The sequence below is a fragment of the Ischnura elegans genome (genome assembly GCF_921293095.1).
Source record: "Ischnura elegans chromosome 13 unlocalized genomic scaffold, ioIscEleg1.1 SUPER_13_unloc_4, whole genome shotgun sequence".
Classification (NCBI taxonomy): domain Eukaryota; kingdom Metazoa; phylum Arthropoda; class Insecta; order Odonata; family Coenagrionidae; genus Ischnura; species Ischnura elegans.
The window spans coordinates 5619152-5634188 of NW_025791660.1; the positions used below are offsets into that span (position 1 = coordinate 5619152).

General features: G+C 35.3%; 1 protein-coding gene and 1 long non-coding RNA gene across 2 annotated transcripts in view; one reads left to right on the top strand and one right to left on the bottom strand.

Moving 5' to 3' along the window:
- LOC124173173 overlaps positions 1 to 15037 on the top strand; it is a 386795-nt gene that overhangs the window by 62055 nt on the left and 309703 nt on the right. The window lies entirely within an intron of this gene.
- On the bottom strand, positions 7391 to 12116 carry LOC124173189. The gene is made up of 3 exons (XR_006868431.1): positions 12079 to 12116; positions 11825 to 11962; positions 7391 to 7554 (listed from the first exon to the last, which is right to left on the bottom strand). It is a non-coding gene; the product is annotated as an uncharacterized LOC124173189 (long non-coding RNA).

Genomic DNA, 15037 nt, shown 5'->3' on the forward strand with positions numbered 1-15037 from the left:
TATTAGGAGACTTTGATGAGAATGAACTCAATGAAGATGATGAAGATGAAGAAAGTGAAGTAGATGCTAAAATGAGTGGGCCAGGAAGGACATAAAAAGATGGTACTCAGTGGACTGAGGCATCAACGATTGAACATCAATTTGGAAGGCGTAATATTGTGCGAGAAAAATGTGGACGTAATAGGAACACTAACATGCTGTCAAATCTTGACGCATTCATATTTTTCTTCTCTCCGGAATGGCTGATATCATTATATGTCACACGAATAAAAAAGCTATCTCTACATATGCAGCATATAATGAAAAAAAATCCAGGGAAGAAACAATTAGTGTGGAAAGATTGCAGAATTCGTATCCACTCACTGGACAGATTTACACTGGAAAATCGAGTGCCGGGCGTGAGAAAAACGTTGGTGAGAGAGTGGTCAAAGACTTGGTGGCACCGTATAAAGGATCTGGAAGAAATATTACAATGGACAATTCTTTTCTCTGCAATTGGCAAAATTTTTAGTCCTGGGATTTAACAATTGTTGGAACTTTGAAGAAAAATAAGCCGTACATTTCACCAGCAATGGCTGCATCGAAAACACGAGAAGAATTACCCACTGTGTTTGGCTTTCATGAAAAAGTAGTAATGTGCCAAAAAGAAACAAAGCAGTGATGATGCTATCATCAATGCATCAGGATGCAAATGTTGGTGATGCAACAAAGAAAAAGCCCGAAATTATAGTTTTATAACTGGTCAAAAGTTGGACATGATGTGATACGTGAAAGTGGATACGATGGACAAAATGCTTGGCAGATACACCGCTAAAAGATCGACTCGAAGGTGGCCTCTGACATTTTTCTACAATATCCTTGATATCACCTGCCTTGCAGCATACATTCCATATTGTATGAACAATAAAATGCTTTCAAAAAAAGGTTATGAAGGGTGACCATTTTATCGGCAACTGGGCAGAGAATTGTGTACTCCTTCCGTCCAAAATCGTTCGTATAATGCACAAATCATGCGGCACTTCACAACCAAATTGGCAATTGAAAGTTTTATTGTCGAGCTATAAATCCATATGCACAGCCAAAAGCATCTCAATCTCCGAAACCCCCGGTACAGTTCGATTCAACCGGAAGGAAAAAGATTACTGGTGTATGCAATGTGTATCTCCACAGCGAATTCAAAAAACGTCGCAAAACTAAAAAATCATGTTCGGTATGCGAGTTCCCTATTTGTGATGAACACTGTATTTCATCAGCTACATGCATAGTGTGTGTGTTATAATTAAATAATGCTAGTTACAATAATTTGATGCTTGTTTTTATAAGGAACTGCGTCATTACAAATACAAGAAAAAAATAACTAAAATAAAAGGAGTGGTGTTTTTTACCCGCAATATTTAATATTGTTTATAATATAAAAATTGTTTAAACTAAGGTAATAACATACGATATTGCTGATTATTTGCTAAAAAGTTAAGCTGGATAAATACTTTTATTAACGGTCTCAATAGTAGGAATAATCCCGATTTCATGCACAACAACTTTAGTGAGTACCCGGGTACCCGGTCATTGAACGGAGGAGGTATCAAGTTTAATAGTTAATAACTATTTTTGAGTCACTGATTGCAAAATATTTAGTTGAAAATTTGGTGTCAAAATACTTCAGTATTGGGGATCTGACTGGTCATGAAATTTTTTTAAGGGGAGGTTATAAAATTCTACCTGGGAAACTGAAATGGATACCTGGGTACCCGGTTACTGACCCGACGGTTAAAATAAAATTGCAAAATATCACAAAATATGCTAGAAAAGAAGACTTTCCCATTGAAATAGTTCATTATAATCTGTACTCCAACAATTTTTCCATGTATTCCAAATTAAATAAAATTGATCTATAAAATAAACCACATCCCATCAGTAAATAAACTTCAAAAATGGGTGCAAATGTGATTCAAGAAATAACCTAAACTTTAAGTGTAACACATTTAAAAACAATTTTCCACGTACTCAAAATTAATTGGACGAAATTGATCCATAGAATAAAACACATCCCATTCCCTAATCCATGAAGCTAATTACAAAAAAACTTAAATGAACAAATAATAAGCATTTCCATAAAAGAAGACAAAAAAATATATCATGAGAATCAAAATCGTCACCTCATATTTTTCACACCTGTTTACACCACACATTAGCATATACAAGTTTTTGAGTGAATGAGTGGATCCGGGGGGAGTGATCGCTCCCTGATCAGTGAGCGGACTGTGACGTCAGCGCTCACTGAGCGATCACATTCCCCCCTGGATGGTGATTGCGCAGTGAGTGTTTTGGTGGGGATCTTGAAATGCAAAAAATTCAATATGGCGCCCAGCGCTTGTGCATACTTCCGTGTAGTGGCTGTGAAATATCCTTTAATTCCTGTGATAAGTTCATACCTTGTGACTCTGTCCCGAATATATACCACTCTAAATATACGGGCCTTAAGGATTTATCACTAACAGTTCTTTACGAGTCGCGTGATATTTATTGGAAATGCCTTTTGTGTCAATCATCCAAATATTTCATTGGGAATTCTGGCGGCTGACATTGAAGTCTTGAAAAAAGAGGTCTTTGCACTAAAATTGACATCTTCCCCATGTTTAGAAAGCAATAGTTCCACATTTGCTAATTCCCTGAAATCTGCTTCATCTTATAGTTTCTTGAATAAGATTTAATAATTGATCAAGGACTTCAGTAGACGTTGTTATTATTATCACAATAAACTGTTTGTAAACATTGGGTGACTAATGATGAAGTAATATCTCAGCATTATGGGACGTAGTGTTGCGGATGTTTTGAGGAAGTGCTGGTAAACCAGTCAAATTTAAAAAATGCTGGTGTTATCGTACTAACCAAATCTTACATTACTTTTAAAGTGAGCTATGTGCCACATGAGCTTCTAATTGAGGGATGGAATTTGAATGAAGACAACAAAATATACAGCCATCACAAAGCCCCAAACCCTTGTCCCCTGGGGTGATAGCCGTAAACGCTAACCACAACCCCACCTGACCCACCTGTAGATTGAAGCGACATTATGGAACTATACACGGCTTGTGAAAAGTACCGCATGATAAGTTTCGTGGTCTCCCCTTGTAAAGGCCATTTTACACTGTACACGGAATTGCGCAATCTGACGTACGTGCGAAGGTGCAATCAAAATTGCGTTGTGTAAAGCGGTGAATTGCTTGAATGCATGCGAGAATGTGAGACATCAAAATAGCCCCTGTTCTAATTTCGTTCATGCATTCGCGCATTTACGCACCATTTTAGAAATTAATATAGCTCTAACCTGCGCAATTCTGCGTGCCATATAAATGGCCTCAAGTGTTGCTGGGAATGCTCCACGCGGGAATGGATTTGCAGCATAAAAAAACTGTGCTAAACAAGGAAAGAGTGTTGACTCACCAAGGCATCAGTGGCCAATGGGTCTACGGCATCACTTTCAATTCCATCGGGAGCTGTCCTATGCAGCACTTCACCATTCTCTTCCCTTAGTGGGTCCACGTTCTCCTCTTTTACGTGAAACTAGAAGAGAATGCTGTGTGTCACTCCACAACATACAATTAATAATAATGATAAAAATAAAACCTCCTCTTTTATCGCAAAATACTCATCCTAATCAAATGCAACTATGCCTGAGATCTTTGTGACCAATTTCAATGAAATTTCTGACATGATAGCTCCTTCCTCTCCAACTGAGTCAAGGAGACCTTCTAGCATAGTTGAATGCGCCCATTCTGTTTATAATAATGAATCACTGATTTTGAGCAATTTTTTTCACGAAAGACAAAGCTCTGCATTACTAGTTCACATTTCATCAGGTGAGGGAAAAGTTAGTGTTTTTTTGCTCAGTCACACCAGGAGTGCTCAACTGAGGAATGGAATTGCATCATAACCCAACTGTGCTCAACAGATTCCGTGCTGACAGTTTTTTGGAGAAAATGCCCTCGGGCTGACTTCATGGCAAAATGTTTTATTTTTTATTATTATTTTAACAACGTGATCTTATGATCTGTGATATCTGGTACATTTTTTCACACTTTTTTCCAAAAGTAACCCTTTATTTGTTAAGAATTTGAAATTAACATTTTCTAAGTATCCTGTCAAACTTGTGATACCTTCCCGTTACACACCTACATGTTTCCGATAATTCTTTGCTCTTTGTAAGTACTGTAGCGAAAACCCATTCAGACTTTATCACTTCCTAGAAAAAAATTATATAAATATTAATGCAGCAAAATATTAATTTTTAATCTGGAAATGATACATTTAAATGCGATTTTAAATGTTTCATTGCTCTAAAGAAAATATTGGGAGTATTACCAATCTTTCCAGCAAAAGTGTTGCTCCCTACGATGGAAACATTATACTGAACGATATGATATCCTCTGGTTTAGATTTTATAATGATATACGAATTGGTTAATAAATGAAAAGGAAAATTTGTATAAACGAAGAAGTATTGAAATGAAACATATTGTTTTACAAATCAGAAACTGGCCTGCATTATTAGAATACTTTTTCATTTACTAATTACTACGCATAAAATAATATCATTTTTAAGCGCACATTTTAATAAAAAATAATTTTGTCCCACTGGGTAAATAATTTTCTGCAAAACAAATTCTTGTGATACTTCTGGAAACAGTCAAGACACAATCGCTCAGCCAGGCGGGTGGGGCGATAATATGATTTGTCCTGGTGGTCAATCTTCTTGAAGCACCGCCTTCATCTCTTCTGTTTAAGAATTTTCTGTCTTTCTTGTTTTTCAGATAATCGGGGAAATGTCCTGATAAGCCCTTGGTTTTGGATGAGGCAGGCTAGGATGACTATCTCCTCAAAGGGGTCGAAGGTACAGATACTGTCATAAGAGATTCTATTATTTGAATTAATAAGTTGATGAGAGGAATTTTCCAAAAATTTTCTTTGAATAAAAAATAACGGTTCAGCAACAGTAATTTCAGTAGGTGGATTCCCAATTTTTAGTACCATTTCATGGATTTCCTTTCAATGGGAAAGTAAGACATCATTTGATCCCAAAGATCAATGCCACAGTTGTAATGGCTGTATTCAACCACCGCCTGAGGCTTTCTTGGCTTGCACCCTCATCTTTTCGTGGATTTGTTCATTTTTTTTGCACTGAATTCAGCGCTGTTCACCTGCACTTCCCTCTTATCCTTCCACCTTAGGATACAGATTTTATCCTTAGAAAAGGGATCCACCACCTCACCTTTCTTAAATTCCTGGCAAAGCGCCGCAAGAGGAATACCTCTCTTGCCTCTCCTCAGTGGTCAAGTTAGGTTTCCCATTTGGATGGAATCTAAAAAACTGTTATAAAAGTTATTCATATAAAAGGATTGGCCGCAGTCAAAATGATCCTCCGTCATTTGCTTACCATCTTCTCTGAATGCCCTTTTCCAGACACTTATGAGTTGGATGACCTGCAGCGCCAAACCCTTTGTTTCCATCAACATATACAACTTTATTGCATTCTGTAGTGCTTTCCCCTCATATATTCACTATTTCCCAGCCTAGCTATCCATGGAACCTTAGACTCTTCCAAACTTAGGTCACGAGAGGGGGTCACTACATTGTCCATTGTCTCCTTGAATGTGTCTATAACGGGGTTATTTTTGAATAATCAGTCAGTCAGAGGAGCGTTAGAGTCAGAGAACATATATAGGTTCTCGTTGATTTGAAGGGTTTGGAGAATTGACATGAATGGATCATGCGACTTCTCTCTCCTGAAGCAATGAAAGTCACATAAAGAATGAGCTTTTTTTGGTGATTTTTTGCAAATTTTGATGCAGTAGACGCGTTATTACAAAGTTCACAGGACCTAAAATCCAGAGGTTTGTATGAACGTTTCTTTTAGGAATCGGTCGAAAAAAACCATACGTGATAAATGCGATTAAAATACGTGGAAATACATATTAACAGGAAAATTCATTTCAGTTTCGGCATGCGGCATGACGTGAATGAAAATATTTATATTTAGGTGAGTATAAAGAAACTTCATGCCTTCATTCAAATCTGTCAAGCGTTTAATGGTCTGCCAATAGGGAACCTAACCAATCCTCATTAATCCTCATACACCATTTGCCATGTAATTCACAATTTTTACATTTTCTACACTTCTTCAAGCCATGAAATAATGATATTAGGCAATGAATGAAAATATTTACATTAAAGTGAGTATATAACTATACATAACCACTAAATAGAGTTTTATAGCATTTTATTTTGAGGAGCATTGTAAACGGTTCACAGAAATGCCTGCAGCATGGAAATGAGAGCAGAGAGTTCCATTCACTCCTGATATTTGTAACAGAATGAACTCTGAGCACAAATTTTGAGCAGTTGATGGACAGAATTTCAACAAATCTATATGCAATTGTCTTCTAGAGTGAAGATTAATGCAACTTTTACATTTAATAAGCCAAATGCTATTTTTTTCCTTCATATAAGCAAATCAGGAAATGCTCACAGAAACATTTGTGTCATCAAGTTTTAGTTCCTATTACAAATGAAATACACATGAATTTCAATGAGAAAAAATCCCCTTGGAGTGCTGCAAATGAAACCATTGCTGGCTGACAGTGCGGATCACAATGCAGATTCCCAGGGCAATATTACCAAAGCTCATGGTACTAGGTGTTAGGCCCCCATGGTTTATCAAGGATGGCAACACGCAGGAGAAAAGGCCTTAATGAACCCGCAACCAGTTGAGAGCCTCACGAAATACTTTTCTTCTTAAAAGGAAATCAGGGTCTCCCACAAATAATTCTTTCCATCTAATACTCGTAACTGTAACAGTCACTCCCACTGGACACTCCAGATATCGTCCCAAAAAGTGCCATGGTATGTGAGAGATGCATTTCAGACAGTGTAATTTAAATTCTGTGCACCATAGGATTAATTTACTGTGGCTATTTCACAGCAATGCAAATAAAATAACCTTTATCATCCTTGCAGTCCCAAAGAGGACCACCTAATGGTTTCCTTTGGGACCCGCCAGTCCCTTTCGGGATCAATGAGACACACTTCATTTATAATCAGCTAATAATGAGTTTCATTGCTCGAGAGTTAACTGGAGAGCCACTTGAATTTTAAACCAAGGCCATTTAACATTGGCCGTATTGTGCAACTTAAATTGAATTATGAGTAAGCATTTTACCTTCTATCATATAACTTATGATCCAAATGATAAAGAAGACTCCCCATAGAAATGCATATACTTATGCTAGGCAAACCTATTTTCATCATACAATTGATATATTAATATAACAAAAGCTAAAATAATGAATCTTCCGACACTGGTTTTACCGTGTATGAGAATAAAACTTACCAACATATTGGCAGTGGGCAGTTGGATGTCTGGCACAGGAATGAATATTTCATTTGGTTGGACTGAGCATGCTTTCTCTGAAGTGCTTACAATCGCATCACGAACGCAGTTCTTAGTTTCAGTAGAAGACCTCAAATTGCCATGAACTGCCCCCTCTCCTCCAATACTCTGCAAAGAGAGTAACACTGATACAGCAACTCACCTACTTCTAAATCAACAAATAAGGAATGCTGATAATCACGATGAAGCAGGATTTTTGCAATTTTATCAATGCCATTAAATAAAAATTGAAATGTGTCTGCAAATCAATCAGCCATAAACTACATGGCTGTTAGAATCAACATTGGGCAAGAAGATTCTTGGTGAAACTCAGGTCATACTATTATGGCTTTATTATAGCATCACATGGGCCATGAGAAGGCCTTCAAATCGTGTCATTCACAGCAAACTCATGTTACCCCAGGAATATCAAGGTCATGCAAAGAATCTTAACTCCCTTCTTTTAAAGTTGCAAGCTAGTACATAAAATAGAACTTAAGGGTGACAATTTTCACAGGTAAATTACATTAATGTGTACATTCATTCAAGGGTAATTTCATGGGTTCATTTATTGGGACAATAACTAGTAAGGTGAAGTGGTGTAAGTACGACATCCCTCAAGAAGATCGTATTTCCGTTCGCGAGGCACGTAGCGGTCATGCAACATATTCCACATATTGTAATGGAACCAGAGCCGTCTACTTCGAAATATTTACCCCTCGAATTCTTGTTCCACACTCTTAGAAAATATACCCTTCAGTTCATCTCGTAGTTGATGTTGGTTGTGAGGACAGGTAACACCACAGTTCCTTCAGCATCTGCGTATCAGAGGTGCTTGGTAAGAACTATATCTTGTTTTCTATTCTTCATGGATTAGTTTTCTTGGTTACTTTAAATTTTAGAACTCGGATCATTACATTTAGTTTAGATGGGGGGGTCGCACATTTCCCACCATATCCAATCATTCTTTCCTTACAGGGCTACAGGATTGTAGTATGGCTTAAATTTTTAGTTTTTGTCTGGCAATTCTTGAGTTAAACTTTTTTTGTATACATATTACAAATCATTGTGGACTATAGAACTAGGTTGTTTAATGAGAGTTCTCATGCCAACTTTTATTTTAATGGTTGTTTTGATAGAGAAAGCTTTCTTTAGTTAGTTTTCATAAAATAGTTACATCGCATTTTGCTCTCACCATAACAATTGCATCTTTTTAATTGTCATAACCTAAGTTCGATTCAGGTGAAATTGTTTATGCAAAGTTAAACTTGAGACCTTTCCTGAAGCCCTACCAAAATCAAGCTTACATTTTTAGCAGACATATTGTGTGTATTTCCTTCACTGTGTTTAAGACATGGTAGCATATATTCAATAATTTCGTGCATATTTTGGGGGTTGCTGTCATAATATGAGCAATAATTAATATTGCATGGTGAAATGGTGCACAATTACGTGAGAAAAACACAAAAGGGCTGCCAAATAGCAACGATGACCTTCAGAAGGCACTTGACGAATTTATAATTGGAAGAATGGGGAGAAAATGTGCTAGTATGAATAAATATGCATTAAAGTTGTCTAAAAAAGTGGATTTTGAAATGGTTGCTGATCATGCGCATAGAAATAGCATAAAATACCTTTCAAAGACGACAAAAATCCTGAAGATTGCTTTTTTGGTCTAATTTCATGGCACAAATTTTCAATTAAAAAACCTCAAAGGATAGAGTATGCAAGGAAAAAAAATTCTGACCTTTTGTGATAAAGGCTGAATTTGATTTGTTGCAAAAGACAATCCATGAATTACACGATGACAATAGACCGGAATGTATGCATAGAATCTGGACAAAACTTCATTATCTACGTACCCAGGGAAGACAAGAGTCGTTTTCAAGAGTGCACTTCCCTCGACTCATACAATTAGTTTATAAGGTCGTTTGAGCATCATTGTTACTGGTGGAAAGTGCAAATGAAATCAAAGCCCCTCCTTTGATAGTATTCGAAGGGAAATATGCTTGGGATAGTTGGTGCACTCCCAAAAATACAGGATTGTAGTGGAGATTGGATTCTGGCTATATTCAGAGGTAAAATGTCAGATGCTCACTATATTGGGAAAATTCTGGAGATCAATGAATCAGGTGATCCTGTGGTTTGCTTTCCAAGGACATGTTGCGGGACTAAAAAAAGTTTTACCTATCCACAGAATGAGGGTTCAAACAAAATAACTAGGGAAGAAATAACCATATTACCTAAGCCTTCCGTTGGCTGTTGAGGATAAGTTAACCATTTGCCCATCTTTCTTGGGTTAAAACCAAACTTAAAATGAACAAATCAATATTCAATGCTGAATAGTTTGAAGAAATAGTTTGAATCGTTACTTTAAATCTAATTTATATATGGATATCTTGTCATATAAAAACTTGATGCTATTTTATCATTAATTATTCAGCTTACACACACATTAGCTATTTGTTATACATGTAAATTAATGAATGCAATTCGAACCATCATTAGTAGAACCAATTTCACCAAAATTCCTTAGTGTAATATCTAATGAACCAGAAGATGCAATAAAAGCCATTTCAAATACCTTGGAGAAGGTATTGGAAGTCATAGGGTTTATAGTAAAAAGAAATGATATTAAACTGCAATTCTAAAGTTGCTTATATAAACTAAGACCTAAAAGATTATTACTTTTGATAGAAGCTTTGAAGGCTACTTGTTTACTTAACATAAGATCTTAATATCAATTAATAACCACAATTAGATTAATTCGTGCTATTGAAATCAACAGTGATATGAACATAATTGATTTATTTTCGTTCTGATTTATTCAAATTGTAGATATATTGTTTATATTAAATGCACTATAAGTTATTCCTAGATAAAAATATAATGTAATTATGGTAGTTATGATTATGATAATAATCAATAAAGCTCTTTCAAGTAATAGACAAAAACTCCAATATCTTGGATAAGGTATTGGATGTGGTGGGTTTTTCAAGAACGGTTAAATGTAAGTTGGTACCATAAAGAGTAATGTAAAGCTGAATATCTGGGCAAATCGCACTTAGCCCAAGTGCCATGTAATGTGGAAATATATTGCACATCAGCCATGGGACTCACTTGCCCCACGCAGGGGGAAAGTGCGATCCCTTGAGAAGGCTTTAAGAAAAAAATTATAAAATTACCAATTTACAGAGAGAGGAATGTAAATCCTAAACTCTTGTTCGGTTATTAATACATGTATTTTACAATGAATCTCAGGGTTTCAACAAGCCTAGAAAAAAATCCTAAGCTAGTTAAAGTTGATATATGCTATCTAAGGGTAGCACTTACCACACCTTTGTTATATAAACAAAATATTATTTACCATTAAATAATTTGAACAAAGGTTTTTGTAATCAAGCAGATAAAAATTTTTATAAATCACTGACATAGATAATTTTAGCAAATAATATTGTTATCAAATCACTCAAATATGATAAAAATATAAAAAATGCAGATATATTATATTTTAACATAACAACGGACAAGAACACTAAATAGCCATGGTGTGTTAAATCATTTTTCTTAATATGCCTTAGATATTTTAATCTTTTTGTTGAAATATTTTATTGGATACTTTTTGAGTAGCTAATTTAGCTATTAGTACTTGTATTCTTATGCATTTCTCTCGTCTCTTAATGTTTAATACGTCTTTAAACTGGCAAGTGAACTTGGAAAACGTCCGCAAATACGATTCTATAAATGACCTAAACTTCAAGGGTTCAAATTTAAATCCAAACAGGAGGTTTGAAGTAAGAAAAATATATCGAAAAAACATACCAAAAAATTATTCGTATTCAATGATATCCTTAATTCGTAGGTCATAGCTGAATTCCAATTACCCACTTATTTTTGCTAGGATTGAATTTTAAACACATAGTTGCGCGAAAAGACAAAACGTCTGCGGTCCTCACCACTGAATAACCAAAATCGGAAACACTACGTGGGAAACTGGACTTATTTCACTATTCCGTCGATCATTGGCGAGGTCCTTTCATATCATTTAATATTGCTAATGAACTAATTTAATGCTACATTAACTTTTGTATCCTAATCCAGTTCTTTTTAATAAATTTTAAATGTTCTAAGTTGATGCAGACATATATCTTAATACCTTACCCGTCTAGGCTTCATCAAATACACTATTAAGTTACTTTTTCACGTTATTGTCTTAACCGTTTTAACCCACAAATACAAACATCTTACTAATGTTTTCAATCTCGTCGATATGATCGCGAAACTATAAAGGCTTGGCTACACGGCAAACTAACACGAACAAGTTAATATCTACTTACGTGAATGATTTCACATTATTTGTAATTTACACTAGAATTCCAATGAAAAAAGATGCACTCACCCTTAAGTAATTTATACACGAAAAATTTCTCAGTTCTGCGTCTGATTTATGACAAACATTTCTGAAGTCATTGAATTCTATGAGCTTTTCCAAGCACAGTGCACATAAAGTGGCAGGCAGGCCATCTCCCACAGCAACCTAAGAAATCAATGAAAACGTATGCAAGAGACCTCAGACATATCGTGGAAAATAAGTTCATAGAACGGAATAAAAAAAGAACTCAGGAAATCCATAAAATGTAAACCGTCACTTACTTTTAAGTCGACTAAATCATATAAGGCATCCTCTACAGTTATCTGGCTTGCCACAATTGAAGTGAATATGTTGTAATAATAATCATTTTTCTTCATGCAAAGTCTGCACGGGGTACTCTCCGAATACTTTCCTGAAGACTCCGAGAAATCCCCAATGGTAATACTCATGCTTTCACTGCAATAACTCATTGAATCTCTAAACCAGTTCACTCCAACAAATCATCCACGTATCACTCAGTGATTTCCAAATTCCTAATACATTAAGATCATTTCCATGACGTACACCAATGTTAAACATTAGACTTATCAAGGAAAAGGGCGTAATGAGTTCACATTTAAATCGGACTTCATAAAGAAATCTCATAGCAGTAGAGTAAACAGCAAACGATTCACAAGAAATCAAGCTTATTGACTGTTATTGACTTGACACCTTGTAACTGACCAGGTAAGCAAGTTTTAGTTCTGGTATCGAACTTTAGTTGCGTATTAAACCGCTAGATAATAACGTATGCAACAGGCCTTCAATCGAAAAATTAGGTATCTTCAAAGATTAGTGGCATAATATTGGGATTTATTGAGGAATACCATTCATGAATGTTTTCAAACGACTAATTCTACATCATATAAAGTTTAAAGTCACTTTTAGATTTAAAAAGCGCAAATGGAATATGACCGTGTGCAAGCCGAAGTTGGCCTTAAATTCCGTATCTGGACAAATTATTGAATTAATATTAACAAAAGACAGTTATTTTACAACAAATTGAAAAAAAATGATGAATATCAATGCATTGTCTATTTATTTTATCAAATGGTAAGAAAATTGTCTTCAATCGCGGATTTTTGGCCTGTTCTATAGGTCTGCTATTGGAGGATAAAATGGCAACTAGAAAACATCAACTCTATATTGAGGTTTTATTGTATTGTCTTATATTAACAAGTAACGTTGTTGATCAATCTTTGTTGTGTATTTTGCGTCCACGGAACTTGTAATCGTGTCCAAAATTGTTGAAAATATTCTTGGTCCAAGCAATTTCGTCCTGGTATATCTTTCAGGCGATTCATTAATTGTTGGCTTTTATGTTCCTTTCGTTGAGCATTCTAAGGTATTTTCATTTTCTCACATACTCGTAGTGAATGCAGTTTCCTTGCCGGATTTTGTGATGTTGGTCAATGCTGAGTGGATGATTTCTTTGACGAGAGATCTGTTTTAAATAGTGATTGATATTTTGAAGCGAAAACATGAGTCATACCTGTGGGATTTTCTCGGATTCTTCTGGAAGGAGTTCAGAAATTGACCATTGCAGACTTTGTATGAAAAATAATGATTATTATTACAACATATTCTCTTCGAGTGTAGCATGCAAAATTACTGTGAAGGATGCCCTACATGATTTAGTCGGTTTACATGTTAGTTACTCTTTACATGTAATCTATTTCCTTTACAATGCTGGTTACTTCATTTTGTTTTCCAAGATAATTCTGTTGACGTTTAATCTGTTGATTAACTTCTCAGATTGCTGTGGGAGATGGCCTACCCACTACCGTGTGTCCGCTGTGTTTGAAAAAGCTGACGGAATTCAGTGTTTTCAAAAAGATTTGTTTAGAATCAAACGCAGTTCTGAGAAAAAGTTTGCCGAGAAGTTGCTGTAGGGTGAGTACTTTTCTTTTTTCTCATTTGAAGACTGGTGTAGTATAAATGTTGCAGAGTTAAAACTGACACTCTTTGGTTTTTGTCGACAGCAGTAGGAATCTAGGAAGAAAATGCTTGCGGACTGAAATAGTTATACCATAAATTCTTAAGGATTAACTCAATGTGGTATTAGATTAATCGCTTGGTGACACGGTTGGAGAAATATAATGTTTTATAACTGCCGGTGGCAATTAAATCGATTATTAACTAAAAAGGCATATCGATTAACGATCAAAAGATAATTTAGCATACCTATGTTAATCTAAAATAATAGGGGACATAAAAGACCCTCAAACATGGTTTACTGAAAAGTATTACTGGTCGAATTTCCCATAAACGGTTTTTCTCCACCTGTGAATCCTTGGCAGGGTCATATTAATGTTGGAGTTGGTTTTTTCAGTGGCATCTAATGAAGACATTTTGTCTTCTGGCAAAGGTAAGTGTTTGCTAAACAACGATATCCAGGAAAGTATGGTATTCACATTCACTATTTATCAACACAAATAGGCAATCTACCCAATAGGCTCTACCATACTACCTTTTTAAGTATCTGATTACGTAATCGGAGCATGTTAAAGTGAAAAAAAATCCCTGACGATTTGCTGCTAAAGAATGAAGTGTCAGAGATCCGGAAATTGTTTATGCGTTGTCAAATAAAGTCTCATGTGCATGTAAACATATTATCGTTCTTTTTTTGGGGGCCTGTTCCTCACCTTTAACTATGATCTCATGAGGCTATGGTTATTTATAATTAAAAACATCTTTGCGACGTTTCGGAAATTCATTGTTCCTATTCAAGGCATTTCATGGTGGGTACAATGAAAGCATGATGGGCAAGGTATTAGAAATTAATTTAAGTGTGCAAAAATTATCCTAGAAAATATAGTCATCCATAGATGTAAAATTAGAAAGCAATTCGGATTTTTGATGTGATCTATATTATCTATTACCTGTGAATTCTATTTTTTATCAAACACTCTTATATTTGAATTTTATTTTTGCATCAACTCCGATTAGTTAGATCACAAAATATATGGTAAAACCATTTCTGTCAGTGCCTTTATTAAAATTATTTGTGTTTGTGGTTATGAAAACTATTTCTTTAAATAATCTTTCAGATAAACTCTGTTCTGTTTTTAAAAATGCATCATAAAATTTGAAAGTTTCCTTTAAACTTTGTGGTTAACTACTTTAAATATGGCCTTATTAGAAATAAGTTTAAAGGTGACCTGTTTTGGGAAATACATTTTCAGGCACTGGGATGTTCAT